Source organism: Helianthus annuus, chromosome 1 (genome assembly GCF_002127325.2).
Source record: "Helianthus annuus cultivar XRQ/B chromosome 1, HanXRQr2.0-SUNRISE, whole genome shotgun sequence".
In the NCBI taxonomy this organism is placed as follows: Eukaryota; Viridiplantae; Streptophyta; class Magnoliopsida; order Asterales; family Asteraceae; genus Helianthus; species Helianthus annuus.
Genome location: NC_035433.2, coordinates 126,682,907 through 126,697,089, shown reverse-complemented (window position 1 = coordinate 126,697,089; position 14,183 = coordinate 126,682,907).

The following is a 14,183-nucleotide window of genomic DNA, read 5'->3' as shown; positions in this document are numbered from 1 at the left end:
CGACGTCAGCGAAGACCCTTTGAACGTCATCCAGGGATTTGCGACATGCATTCTGGGCCAAGGACAGTGATGGCAAAAGCAATGAATTCGGGATTTTATTGGCCTAGGATGTATGCGACAGCGTCAGAAGAAATTAAGAAATGTGACAACTGCCAGGTCCATGCACCCATGACACACCGCAACAAGCACCCGATGATACCTGTGTCCACATCCTGGCCGTTCCAGAAATGGGCCATCGACATCATCGGGCCATTCCCGGAAGGCCCAGGAGGGGTTAAGTACGTGGTGGTTGCTATCGACTATTTCACCAAATGGGTCGAGTCAAGACCCCTGGCAAAGATTACAGGAGAACAAATGAGGCGATTTGTGCTGGACAATATCATATGCAGATATGGAGTGCCAAAGGAGCTAGTAAGTGACAATGGAGTCCAATTTGCGGGAAAGCTCTTTAAACGGTGGTGTGAGCAAATGCACATACACCAGGTGTTCACCTCCGTCACTCATATGCCCAGAGCAACGGGTTAGTGGAAAGGTCAAAAAAAAGCATGATCAAGGGGATGAAAGGGAGGTTAGGAAGGAAGCAAAAAGGGTGGCTGGAAGAGTTGCCTTTCGTTCTATGGGCATATATGACCACTCCCTAAGACTGCAACGGGGAAACCCCTTTCAGCTTGACCTACGGGACGGAAGCTGTCATCCCAACTGAGATAGGGTCCCCAACCGCAAGGATGAAGCTCAGAGAAGCTGAGAACGAACAAGACCTCCGGATGAATCTAAACTTGCTCGAAGAAAGAAGAGAAATAGCAGCAATAAGGGAGGCCAAGTATAAAAAGCAGCTTGAAAGCTATTATAATGCCAAAATGAAGAAGCTCAACCTCGTGCCTGGAGACTTGGTCCTGAGGGCAAATGAGGCCAGCTTGTAAGAAAGCACCGGAAAACTGGGGCCTAACTGGGAGGGGCCCTACCGAGTCACTTGGGCGAATGGCAAAGGAAGCTGCAAACTGGAAACACTTCAGGGCAAGGAAGTCCCAAGGACCTGGAACCTTATGCAGCTCCGGAAATATCACATGTGAAAGGCAAAAACACCTTCAATGAAAAACGGCTTAGAAGCCACTTTTGTAAAGGTTAACTACTAGCTAGGGGATTACCCCAAGAAAGACATTTTGTAATATCTTGTACTGGAGGACAAAGTCCCCAAGAAACATATGGTAATGAACAACCCACTTGTTCCTTTTGATAAATTACAGGTATTGTATTAGGGCAGGCGTGCCTAGAAACTACAAACCTAATGACAAACAACACACGTGTAAAAAGGTGTATCCAACACGCCAAACGCCCGGTTGTGGGATAAAGCAGGGCCTAGCTAGCCCAAAGAAAGCGGACAGACAAGTTAGGAAACATAATCTGCAGTTATAAACTTGTCCAAGGGTTGTCCTCGTACAGAGAATCCTGGTTTACAAAACGAACCACAAAAAAAAAAACTTTTGTAAGCAAACTACAAAAAAGAGCTAACACATACGCACTAAAGAACTTTTTGTGTATAAACTGCAAAACGGATGTACATAAATACAACAGGGGATATTGTTAACCCTAAAAGGAAAAAGCAAATGTACAAGCGACACACTAGCAAACCTAGTAAACAGACTAACAAAGTTTTTGTAATCATACTGCAAATAACCAAAAGTCTTCAGGCAGATACAGGGCTGGCTCCCCGTAATGACACCTGCAAAAAGTAACACACCAAAGACAACAAAAACAAATCGACAACATACAGTCAAAAGTTAGCTAGCAGATCATATGTTAGATACTGGGAGGACCCCAACATAAACGCCCTCCTCCATACATCAAAAGTCAACAGTGTTTAGGGTGCATAGGTGTTTAGTTACAACCATATCGAAATAGTTAATGTTTTGAGACTACTGGGAATCATCCCCAGACAAAGACTTCGGAGAAGAAGGACCAGCGGGAGTCAGCAAGGCTTTAAGTTCATCAATGGACATCAAGGGGCGCTCAAGGATTTTCTCAAGAAGGGCAGGGGTCTTACCCCCGAACTCTTTCTCCAACTTAGACAGCCGCTTCTTGGCCTTGGAGTTAAAGAGGGGTTTCCTTCCTGCTCAAACCTTGGGCGGAGTAAGCGTAACCGTCCTTCAAGCCTGCTTGATATCCCACGTCCCGGTAGGCCCTGTAAATCTGCTCAAGACTGCTTTTAAACTCCTCAGACTGAGAGACAGCAGTAAGGAAGGACCCGAAGCCTTCAGTAATCAGCCAATACTTCTCCTTAGCCAACTTCTGGTTGTCATCCGAGGTTACTCCCCACTCAGCATACATGGTGTCTAACTGCTCTTGAGACACGGATCAAGCTCCTTCTGATGTTTCAGCTCGGCGGCCAGCTCTTCCTTTCCTCAACCAAAGCAGCCATCTCCCTAGCCCAGGCACGTTCTTTTTGCTCCAACATGGCACTAGCTCCCTGAGGAAAAACGACAAAAAATGTGAAGAGGTAAATAAATAAAAAAAAGAAGGGAGGGAGGGAGAGGAGAAAGATTATGCACCTTCTCCTCCTACAACTTGCGTTCAACATCAACCACCCAACACCGAAGTTCAGCAGCAACGGTTTGAGAAGTCTGAAGATCGCTCCTAAGCCCCTCATTCTCCCTCCTCGGTTCATCCACTCGCTGCAGCATACCAACCCCCCGGAAAAACCCTTCACAAAGGGACATGCTATACTGATCATCAAAAAGATCAGCCCTCAGAGCAGAATTCATAAACCTATGGGAGGGAGGAACAGCATGAGCCAAGAAGTCTCGGGCAGTCTCGGGAGTCCCCACTACTGAAGACTGGGTGATCTTCCACTTGGGAACGTATGGGACTGGAAGGGCATCAGCAAACAAAGGAGCCAAGGGAGATCGAGAGACGAAACCTTCCAGATGAGAAGGTTTGCTGGTCCCAGTGGCATGGAGGGGAGAAACCTCAAAGGCTGGGGTAATACGGGCAGCGCTAACCTCAAGAGTCTTGTCCCGGACTCGAGAGGAGGAAGGGGCAGTAGGAATCTCAATCGGAGCATTAGAACTCCCCTGCTCCAAATACATGAAAAAGATCATCAGAAATCCACCAGAACAAAACCAACCAAAAAACAGTAAGGATTTAAGAGGCTATTACATTGATCAAGGTAAAGGGTAAGAAGAGAACTTACCAACAGGGGCTCACTCACAAGACTGGATGATCGCAAATGTTTAGACAAAGAACCTTTGACCCTAGTGGGTTGAAGCTCAGAGGCAGCCCTCATGACAGGAAAAGCTTTTTGGCCACTAGCACTCCGGAGTCTCAGCCGGATATCACGAGGAACAGGAACTTGCTTAGGACTGCTGGGTGGGGCTGCTTTTCGTTTACGAACCAATCGACTCTCCAGGTCTTCATCATTATGATCATCACTGGAACTCTTCACTTGTAGGGAACCGAGGGGACCCTTTTTGTCACCAGAGTAAGCTTCCTCATCCCTCTCCTCGGCAGCAGAATCCCCCACCTGGGCAGATCCCTTGATAACCTTCTTCTCAGCACCTCGGCTCAGACACGGCTCAACTTTATCACCAACCATGAATTGGACATCTTTGCAATCTCCCTGAAGTAAACCCCACAAGGTCATTTCTGCACAAAAAGGGGCTAAAGATGACTACATGAAACTCATAAAAAATTCTCAGAAAAAGGGCATAAAACAAGGAAATACCTTTCTTGCCTACAAAGGCCTTGGGCCTGACTGGATAAGAAGGACTCAATCCCCCCATAGCCAAAATCCCCTCTGGAAAAGTAAAAGCCCTTGTAGAATTCTCATACATGCGTTTCCACTGAACAATTTCATCGGCAGACAAAACAGGGATGCTGTCTTCAATAGCTGCTTTAGCGTCCCTCATTGGTGGCGATTCCGGCATCATGGCGGCAGAGACAAAAATAAACCGACTTTTCCACTCCTTGGGGTAGGTTGAAGTTAGCATTAAAGAATAGCAGGGCTTAGATACGCTGTCTTTCCGTTTGGCAAAGGTAAACCAGTCCCCATCCGAAATCAACTTGTAAAACATGCAAAACAGAGAAATCGACCACCGGAAACCGCCACACATGACAACTCAAAATGCACAACCCTCATAAACCCTAATGGGTGTAACTGTGAGAAATGAACCTTAAAGTGTCGTAACAGATCTACCTTGAAAGACGAAAGTGGGTAACAGACACCACAAGAAGAAAACGACAGAGTATAAAGAACAATCCGGTCAGGGGTGCACTCCACTGAGTCATCGGGACCAGGCAGAGTTGGGGAAAAACGCTCCGGGATCTTATAAGTCTCAACAAAAGACTCCAGGTCCCTCGCCGTCAAAATGGAGCGAATCGTAGAACGGCCAATACGGCTCATGATGAAACAAAGTGGTGATCGGAGAATTGTGATGAAAGAAAGAAAAGGGGGAGAAATGGAGAAAAGTGGAGGATAAAAGAAATCTAAGAGGCGGTAGAGGTTTTTAAAGAGAGTAACTGACGCGAAAGGGGAAAACTGTCACATCACCATCTTTTCAAAATTTAAAACCACCCTGCACGTGTATTAAGGGGATTAATCCCCCGCCGTTGATATCTGACGAATAGTGACCCTCGAAAAGAGAGGGGGCGCGTGATGATTAGCTAAGGTTGGGCCCACATTCTTAGCCGAAGATAACTACCCCCATGAGCAGTTGTGACTCAGCCCTAGATCATGAGATTTGAATCTCAGAACCAGGGACTAAAGATGACTTGATGACGGGCCAGTAGATTGCTCAACTTGACCCGTCTTGGGCTCCTATCATGTAGGCCCAACTGATAAGGCCCAAATGGTAATACTTGCCCATTAAAGGGTTCTCCCATACAAAATGGGCGGAAAAGGAAATGTTCAGAGAACACAGAGGCATTAAATGAATGATAAGAAAAGAATCTCCGGCTAGCACAGTACTTCCGAGCCGGTTTCATTAAATGAAGGCAACAATCCTACCGTTGGGGTTCAGACACGTGTTTGAGCCCCCCAAAGATAGTCAGAATCCGTTGGATCATCTCGGTACCACTCCATTGAAGAGATAAGGACTCTTGGCTATATAAGAAAGGAAAAGAACGATCTTTTGTTCAAGTCCAAGGTATCTCACTTAATGTTTTATTCCCTCATTTATTTCCGACCATAATCCCTTAACAATAAATATCCACATTTGCATTTGATTCACACCACAGAGGAACATTCCGGTGATCACATTCATCGGAATAAGCTTCTCTTTTACTCTCCGGCAAGTTTACACTCTCACGCCAGAGCTTGGTCACGGATCCCCCCTCCGGGGCCCTCTGTGACGAGGCTAACGGTTTCCTTTTTTGTAGAGAATAGAAGCTGGGATATCACGACGACAGCGAAGACCCTTTGAATGTCATCCAAGGATTTGGGGATTCGACACTAATATATACAAAAACACTAACCAACTGATAAAAAGGACAAACTCACTGATCATCCATTAACTAATATATACGTATAATTCATTGATCTTCCAATAACAAACCGAAGGACTCAGGGTGCAACAAAATGTCAACCTCGGGGACTCAGATTACCAAAAAAAAGTTATGGGCACAACATGCGAAAATATGTCAACTACAGGGACTAAAGTTGCAGTGTACTCTTATAAAAAAATAGAGTAAACTGCAATTTGCATCCCTGTGGTTATATGATGGGATCACTGTTCATCCCTCACTTTTATTTTTCGCAATCTGAGCCTCTATGGCATGATTACTTATGTGTAATTTGGTATGATTTCAACGAGGACACAGTGGGAATTCAGTCGGTATCGCACACTATGACAATCGATAAAAAAATCCCAAAAAAGTAAAGTTTTAATTGACTAGAATGATATCTAGTATCTACATGTGTTTTGTCCGTTGTGTATGTGGCTCGGCTCTGAACGTTAAAATGTAACGACGAAAAAGAATGTCATAATTTAAACAAAATGTGATTGTACACCGATATGAACTGCGCGAAAAAAAATCACGTCGAAATGCCAATAAAAATAAGCATGTTATTTCATTTTGAAATCTAAAATAAATATCAAAACCATTATTTCATTTGGAAAGCTAATATAAATAATAAAATCATGCAAAAACGAAAAATAGTAAATTAGTATAAAATAATCCACTAACATGAGATATCTCAATGTAAAATTATTTTAGCATCTCTATCAAAATATAACACTCTCAAAAGAACATAAAATTGGTGATTGTCAATATTTTGATTTTGGACCATTGTAAATTTGGAGCATATAAGTTAAAACAAAAAAAAAAACATGAGTTAATATAAATTAAAACTAAAAGCTTAACAAAAAAAAAAGTAAATTACTTTTTGAGTCCTTGTGTTTTATAGGTTTTAACTAGTTGAGTCTAAAAGCAAAAAGTTTAACGACCTGAGTCCCCATAAGCATTTTCTTTAACCATTTGAGTCCAAATTTCTAACACTGTTAGAATTTTTTGGTTAAATATTGTTAAATAACCAAAATACCCTTATAGTTAAATATTGTTAAATAACCAAAAATAAAGTATTCGTAGATCTCTCTCTTTTATATATCCCAGATCCCCAAATCCTATCAGTTATTCAGATTCATCACGAAGGATGTTGATTCGAATTTGTGATTCAGAACAAATAGTTTCGATGAGATTCAGAACAATAAATAATTGATTCTTTTGGCTTCACTCCTCCCATCACAATCAACAAAAGCTTTGGCTCCATTGGTGTTCGCACAACCGCATCCATCTGGTTCGCACTCTCCTCCCTAATTATAGGGCTGTTCACGAGCCGAGCCGAACTGAGCGGACCTTTGCTCGTGCTTGGCTCGTTTGCAAACCAAACCGAGCAGAGCGGCTCATTTAAAACCGAGCCTTAAATCAAGCGAGCGTTTTTGGAGCAGTAAATATTCCAAGTGAGCATCGAGCGAGTTCGAGCAATTTGGACAACCTTGTCGCCGAATTTAAATTTGCTGAGAAAAACAGTGACAATGTTTAGTCTCAAGTTTTTATGTCTTTAAAAACATGCACATTTCATGGTATAATATTTTTCTTATGAATAGCAATGTTGTGGCCGAGAAGGCGATGATCATATTGCACAAACAATTACGTTGAGAGCAGGAGACGATCGACTTAGGGTAACGACATGAAACATTGAGGCGATGAGCATCCGGTCGTTTATTGGTTTAGAGTTTAATTTTTAGATTTGATATTAATTTTTTTATTGGCTTGGTTGATCTAGTACGTATAGATAGAGCTGTAAATTTATATATAGTGGACCAAAATCTAATATAGTGGTATATATAAAACTATAAATTTAATTTAAATTTAAGTATATATGTATCGTGTTTATATATATATAGGTGTGTGTATAAATATATATGTATAATTTATATTTGTGTATATATATGTGGATATACATGTTTAGGGGAGGGTTCATTGGGGAACACTAAAAAAGTGGGGAACTAGGGAACAGGGGCATTTTTGTCCAAAAAAATCTAATAATTGACACGGTGTTTCAAACAAAATTACATCCCACTTTCAAACCCTAGCTTCTCTCAACCACCGCCGACGCCGCCACCATCTCCACCACCACCGCCATACGGCACCAGCATCAGCAAAAGCTAACATCAAACACTGCCGGAAACAACCACTCCGACTTAATAGAAGCCCTAGCATCATCTCTGTAAGATTTAATCTCTATATTTTCTGTACGTTTCATTCTTTTCATCGATTCTTTGCGATCTAATTTCTAAATTTTGCTCTTAACTTGATTCAGTTGTGTGTAATTTCATTTTTCTTTTCATTGCAAATGCTTTTTGTTGTTTTTCGTCAGATCTGTACGTTTTGGTGGTTTGCTGTTAGGAATACATCATCTAAATTGCGTTTTTAATTATCATAAAGCTCTCTTCGTGTTATCTAGGTCAGATCTTGCCATTAACTATCAATAACTATATTTTTTTTTTTTGAAATTGAAGTTAATTTTTAATAGTAGATATTTATTTGAAATAGTTATATATATGACATGTTAGTTTGTAATTATTTAACATGTTAAATTGAATAATTTATCTGGTTATATGAGATACAACATATCAGATTTTGCTATTAAGTTGATTCAGTTGTGTGTAATATCATTATTCTGATTCCAGTTAACTTGACTCTGATATGTGAGTGTGTGTGATTTGATTTTAAGTTTATTATGATGCTCGGAAAATGCATGATGGTTTTATCGATGTTGTATGTAATAATGCCTCATTTTGAATTGTATTTTAAAGTGTATTAATGCTGAATTCATCTGGATTTCACAACCTTCGTCTAGAAAATGGATGCCAAACGCCAGCGTAATTCCTCATCACCGCCGGTGTCAGCAGATCTTGTCGCCGTCGTTGCTGCTAGCATGAATCGAGTTCATAGGAATTAGAGATGATATCGGACTTGTTTCTTGCTTGTGAGAATAATAATTTACATGTAAAATAAATTAGATAAAATCAAAATTAGTCTTTTTGCTTGTGTTTGAGTCTTTTCGCTTTTTTTTTTGTTTTGGTGTGAGTCTTTCCGAATGTGTGGCTTCTATAAAATTTTAAACTATTTATCGCATCATTAGATCAAATCATAGTCTGGTCTCTAGTCTTGGGTTGTTGTTTTCCTATTGCCATTATGGTATTCTCATGGTGGCTTATTATATACGCAACGCCTGGGTTTCATTACTTGGGATGAGTGAGTCTTAGTGAGTTCTCGACCTGCAACAAGGGGGTTTTCAATGTGTGTTTTGGTGTGGGTCTGGGCTTACTAGTGTTCTGTACGACGATTATTTCTGAAATTGGTTGTGAATTGCTCTAGAGTATGTCATTTGGGTATCTTTTTCGTGAGGTGTGATTTTATTTCTTTTCTTGGGGCACTACTAGAAAAGTGCATGATTTCCTACGGAAATTTCCTACACAATTATTTTTGTCACAGATTCAAACACGTTTGTGACAAATTTCCTACGATTTTTTTTTCCAAAATTCTATGTCAAATTTTTGACGCAACAATGACAGAAAATAAAAAAACCCTAATTAATTGACAGTTGTGTCACAGATATGTAAGAAATAATCTACAAAAGGTTGATTATTAAATCATTTCCTACAAGTTTGTGACAAAATATTTATTCTTTAGTTAAATTAAACATTCCGTCGGAACTGCGTCACAAGTTGCGACAGATTTCCTACAACTAAGTCATATTACTTAATTTTATTAAAAATAAATACAAGGATATACACTTCTATGTCAATATATAATAGTAAAATTAGTATAATAATTAAAAATTATTATATTTCCTACACATTTGTGACAAAATATTTATTTTTTAGCTGATTTAATCGTTTCGTCAGAATTGTGTCACAACTTGTGACACATTTCCGACAAATAGTTTATTTTTTAGTTGATTTAATCGTTCCGTCAGAATTGTGTCACAACCTGTGACACATTTCCGACAACTAAGTCATATTACTTAATTTTATTAAAAATAAATACAAGGATATACACTTCTATATTTATATATAATAGTAAAATTAGTATAATTATTAAAAATTATTATATTTCCTACACATTTTTCATTTTTGACAAAATATTTATTTTTTAGCTGATTTAATCGTTCCGTCAGAATTGTGTCACAACTGGTGACACATTTCCGACAAACAGTTAAGGATATCACTTCTATATTTATATATAATAGTAAAATTAGTATAATAATTAAAAATTATTATATTTCCTACACATTTTTGACAAAATATTTATTTTTTAGCTTGTTCCGTCAGAATTGTGTCACAACTTGTGATGCATTTCCAACAAACAATTTATTTTTTAGTTCATTTAATCGTTCCGTCAGAATTGTGTCACAACTTGTGACACATTTCCGACAAACAGTTAAGGATATCACTTCTATATTTATATATAATAGTAAAATTAGTATAATAATTAAAAATTAATATATTTCCTACACATTTGTGACAAAATATTTATTTTTTAGCTGATTCCGTCAGAATTGTGTCACAACTTGTGACGCATTTCCGACAAACAATTTATTTTTTAGTTGATTTAATCGTTCCGTTAGAATTGTGTCACAACCTGTGACACATTTCCGACAAAAAGTTATTTTTTATTAGATTTGTCACAACGGCGTAGGAAACAATCATGTAATAACAAGGATATACACTATATATTTATAAATAATACTAAATTTAGTTTATTAATAATAAAATAATTATATTTCCTACACATTTGTGACAATATATTAAATACCTAATGTGTATATAAATATAATATAACTTCATAAAATAACCGAATGAGGGCTTAGCCCGACCGGTCACGTGTTCGTTTGTTGTGTGGGGTGTCGCTGGTTCGATTCTCGTCTGGCCGGTTCAACCTTTTTTTTGTTTTCATAAGTGTACATAATTGGTCCCTGGTGTTTCGGAAATGGACTAGGTAATGGAATGGACGAGGGAATGCAATGGATCATTACCATTCCATGTCTTGTTTGGTTACCATGTGGATGGAATGAATTATTATTGTGTATTGTTCGGTAGGCAAGAAAAACGGAGTAATAAATTTAGCGGTGAGTGGTGGTGGTGGTCGGTGGCAGTGATTGTGGGTGGTTATAGGTGGCGGTGGTGGGTGTCGGTGGCGGTGATGGGTGGTGGTGGTGGCGGCGAGTGGCGGTGCGGCGGTGACGATGAGTGGTGGTAGCGACAAGGTGGCCGTTGGTGGTGGGTGGCAGCAAAGGTGGCGGCGGCGGTGGTTTGTGGTGGCGTCGACGATGGTGGTGAGCGATGGCGACGAGTGGCGTTGGCAGTTGATCGCAGCTGTGGGTTGCTTTATCTCACAGGTTTGCTTATGAAGTAACCAAGTTCTCCCATTGCTCTTTTAATCAAATTCATTTCATGGTCAGTCAAGAGGTTGCTTTCGTTTTTGTTCCTGAAGTAAGCAAGTTTTCCCGACTCTATGTTTGAAATCATTTGATCAAATTCATACCCTACAAATACAGGAGATGTAGTTCTCATCCAGGTGCTTAATCAAAGTTTTTTAAGAGAATAGAGCAGGCTAGAACATGAGTCTAGTCAAACCTTCCTTTGGTGATTCAGTTCTTGACTTCATGGTGATATTGTTCCAAAGAGTTAAAAAAAACCCAGTATTAATCTTCTATGGTTGGTGCAACAGGCCTTTGCAGGATTTTAAGCGTTATGGAGGCTCCATTGATATATAATTTTCCATAGAATCATGCGAGCTTGTAAACTTAAGAGGTTCATTTGTCTAGGCTTGTCTCCATTTCATGTGTTTTGATTTTGGAGTATATGGTCTTTTTGGGGTTCTGATGCTACTATCTACTTGTTGGGCTGTCTCTATGTAATAGTTAGTCCTTATGAATAAAAGTTAGTTCTGGTTGTTTACTAAGAAGTTAATTGGATAGTTTTCATAAAATTTTGTCTGGGATTAATTGTTTATTTTGATGTTATTTAATTTATTAAGATGTGGTTATTTGCTAATTCGACTTTGTTCATCTTTGGCCCAAATTATTTGTCGTAATCTCCAACAAAACACCATGTGTTGTGTGCCAAATTTTGGTCTATTGAGAACTTTTGGTTTTGGTTGGTAATTTGGATAAGTAGGTGCTAGAAAATAAGGTGTGGATAGAAGGCAGTGTCGTTGTAACCGACATTGTACATACTATCGAGCTGCATCACGTTCCATTGCTTGCCATGGGAGCTGCATATCATAAGCTATATTCAAAGTATAATATTCCAGTTTGCTATGTAACTCATCTTGTGTTTTTTTCCTTTCATTTTATGTTAATATATGACATTAATGAACTGAATTCGTTAATATTGTAGGGATATGACATAAATCAAGTCTAACAAAGCAATATGTGTGTGTCAACAAGTAACAATCTCATGTCAGATGTGGTTTGTTTGTAAAGGCCACCTCATTTATATAAGGTATTTTTGCATTGCTAAATAATATGTTTCATAACAAGTTATTTTGTCCTTATCAAGTAGGTTAAACAAGATCCTAAGCATACTTGGTCGTTGATATTCTAGTATGTTCTTTTATATTGATTGATTTGTCCTATTTTACTTTTACAAATCAGGCGGGGTTAGATATGCTTGAGACAACAATGGTCTCATTGAACCCAACCCTTTCTATGTGTGTGTACATGAATTTATGTTTTATATACTTTCTTTTTATGTTTTCCTTTCATGGTACACGTTGATTAAACTTTGTCAATCTTCCAAACAATCGAGTTATAATCTTTTGCTTAAAGTCAGTTTTGTAACGCAGAATCTGAACAAGTGTTTCACTTGCTAATTCTTCATGGGCAAATAGATTTCAAATGCGAACCTTGACCTAGTGTTTCGGTGCCAAGATTCTTGTATGCCAGATGTTACAGCTAAGCAAGTGAAGGGACATAGTGAATAAAAATATCTATAGGATTCTATGTTGTGTTATGGGTAGGGATGAGCATTTGACAATCATTTCCAATCTATGCATTGCATGTGTTAACTATTCTGTAGGTTTCTTTGCTCATCCTTTTTTACTTTTGAATAATGTTTTTGAATGTGTATCCCCTAAAGTGGTGGCTCAAGTGGGGCTATTCCGAATGATTTTATATACTTACTGTAGAGAATTACTGCATGAATGGGGCTAAACGATGCAGGATATCACTGCATGATTTCGTCATTAATAAAACTTAACAAGCTTAAATAAGTTGAAGATCTATACAGCAAACGGGAATCCACTTCCGTAATTGGCGATTCACGACTCCTGAATTTGATCCTTGCAGCGTATATCAACAAAAATGATATCAAAATGGCGGAAGTGTTTTTTGAAAAACGGGGTGTCGGGAAATGAATTGTTCCAAGTTACACTTCATTTAAATAAAAAAAACAAATTCTTAACATGTTAAATATTGTTTAACATAATAAAATATTTTCTTAACATGTTAAATATATTTTATTTGTTTATTAAAAAAATAATTTTTTTAGATTAATATGAAATATAGTTTGATTTTTCAACTTTATGTGTTGTATCTAATACAAGCACAACAAATTATATTGATTGATTATTTTAATTATTTTTAATCACAAGGTACGTGTTGTGTCACCATGATTTCCTAGATCACGAGTGATTTGGGTGAGATCGGAGATACATCACCTCGTAGAAGGTCAGGAGCTTTCCCGAGAATATAACATTGTGAATATTTATGACATGTTAAATAATATAAAAAGACGAAACATTTGTTTATAAATAAAAAAATAAATTCTTAACATGTTAAATATTTTTTTAACATAATAAAATATTTTCTTAACATGTTAAATATATTTTATTGGTTTATTTAAAAATAATAATTGTTTCAGATTAATATGAAATATAATTTGATTTTTCAGCTTTATGTGTTGTATCTGATATGAGCACAACGAATTATAGATTTATTATTTTATTTTTTATTAATCGCAATGTATGTCTTGTGTCACCATTTTTTTAGATCACAAATGATCCGGGTGAGATCGGAGATATATCACCTCATAGAAGGTTAGAAGCTTTCCCGACAATATACCATTGCGAATATTTATGACACGTTAAATAGTTTAAAAAGAATAAACATTTGTTTCTAATAAAAAACAAATTCTTAACATGTTAATAAAATATTTTCTTAACATGTTAATAAAATATTTTCTTAACATGTTAAATATATTTTATCGGTTTATTTAAAAAAAAATTGTTTCAGATTAATATGAATTATAATTAGATTTTTCAACTTTATGTTTAAAAAGAATAAACAATTGTTTCTAATAAAAACAAATTCTTAACATGTTAATAAAATATTTTCTTAACATGTTAATAAAATATTTTCTTAACATGTTAAATATATTTTATTGGTTTATTTAAAAAAAATTGTTTCAGATTAATATGAATTATAATTTGATTTTTCAACTTTATGTGTTGTATCTGATATAAGCACAACAATTTATATTGATTAATTATTATTAATCGCAAGGTACGTCTTATGTCACCACGGTTCCTAGATCACAAGTGATCCGGATGAGATCGGAGATACGTCACCTCGTAGAAGGTTTAGACAATATACCATTGATAATATTAATGACACGTTAAAT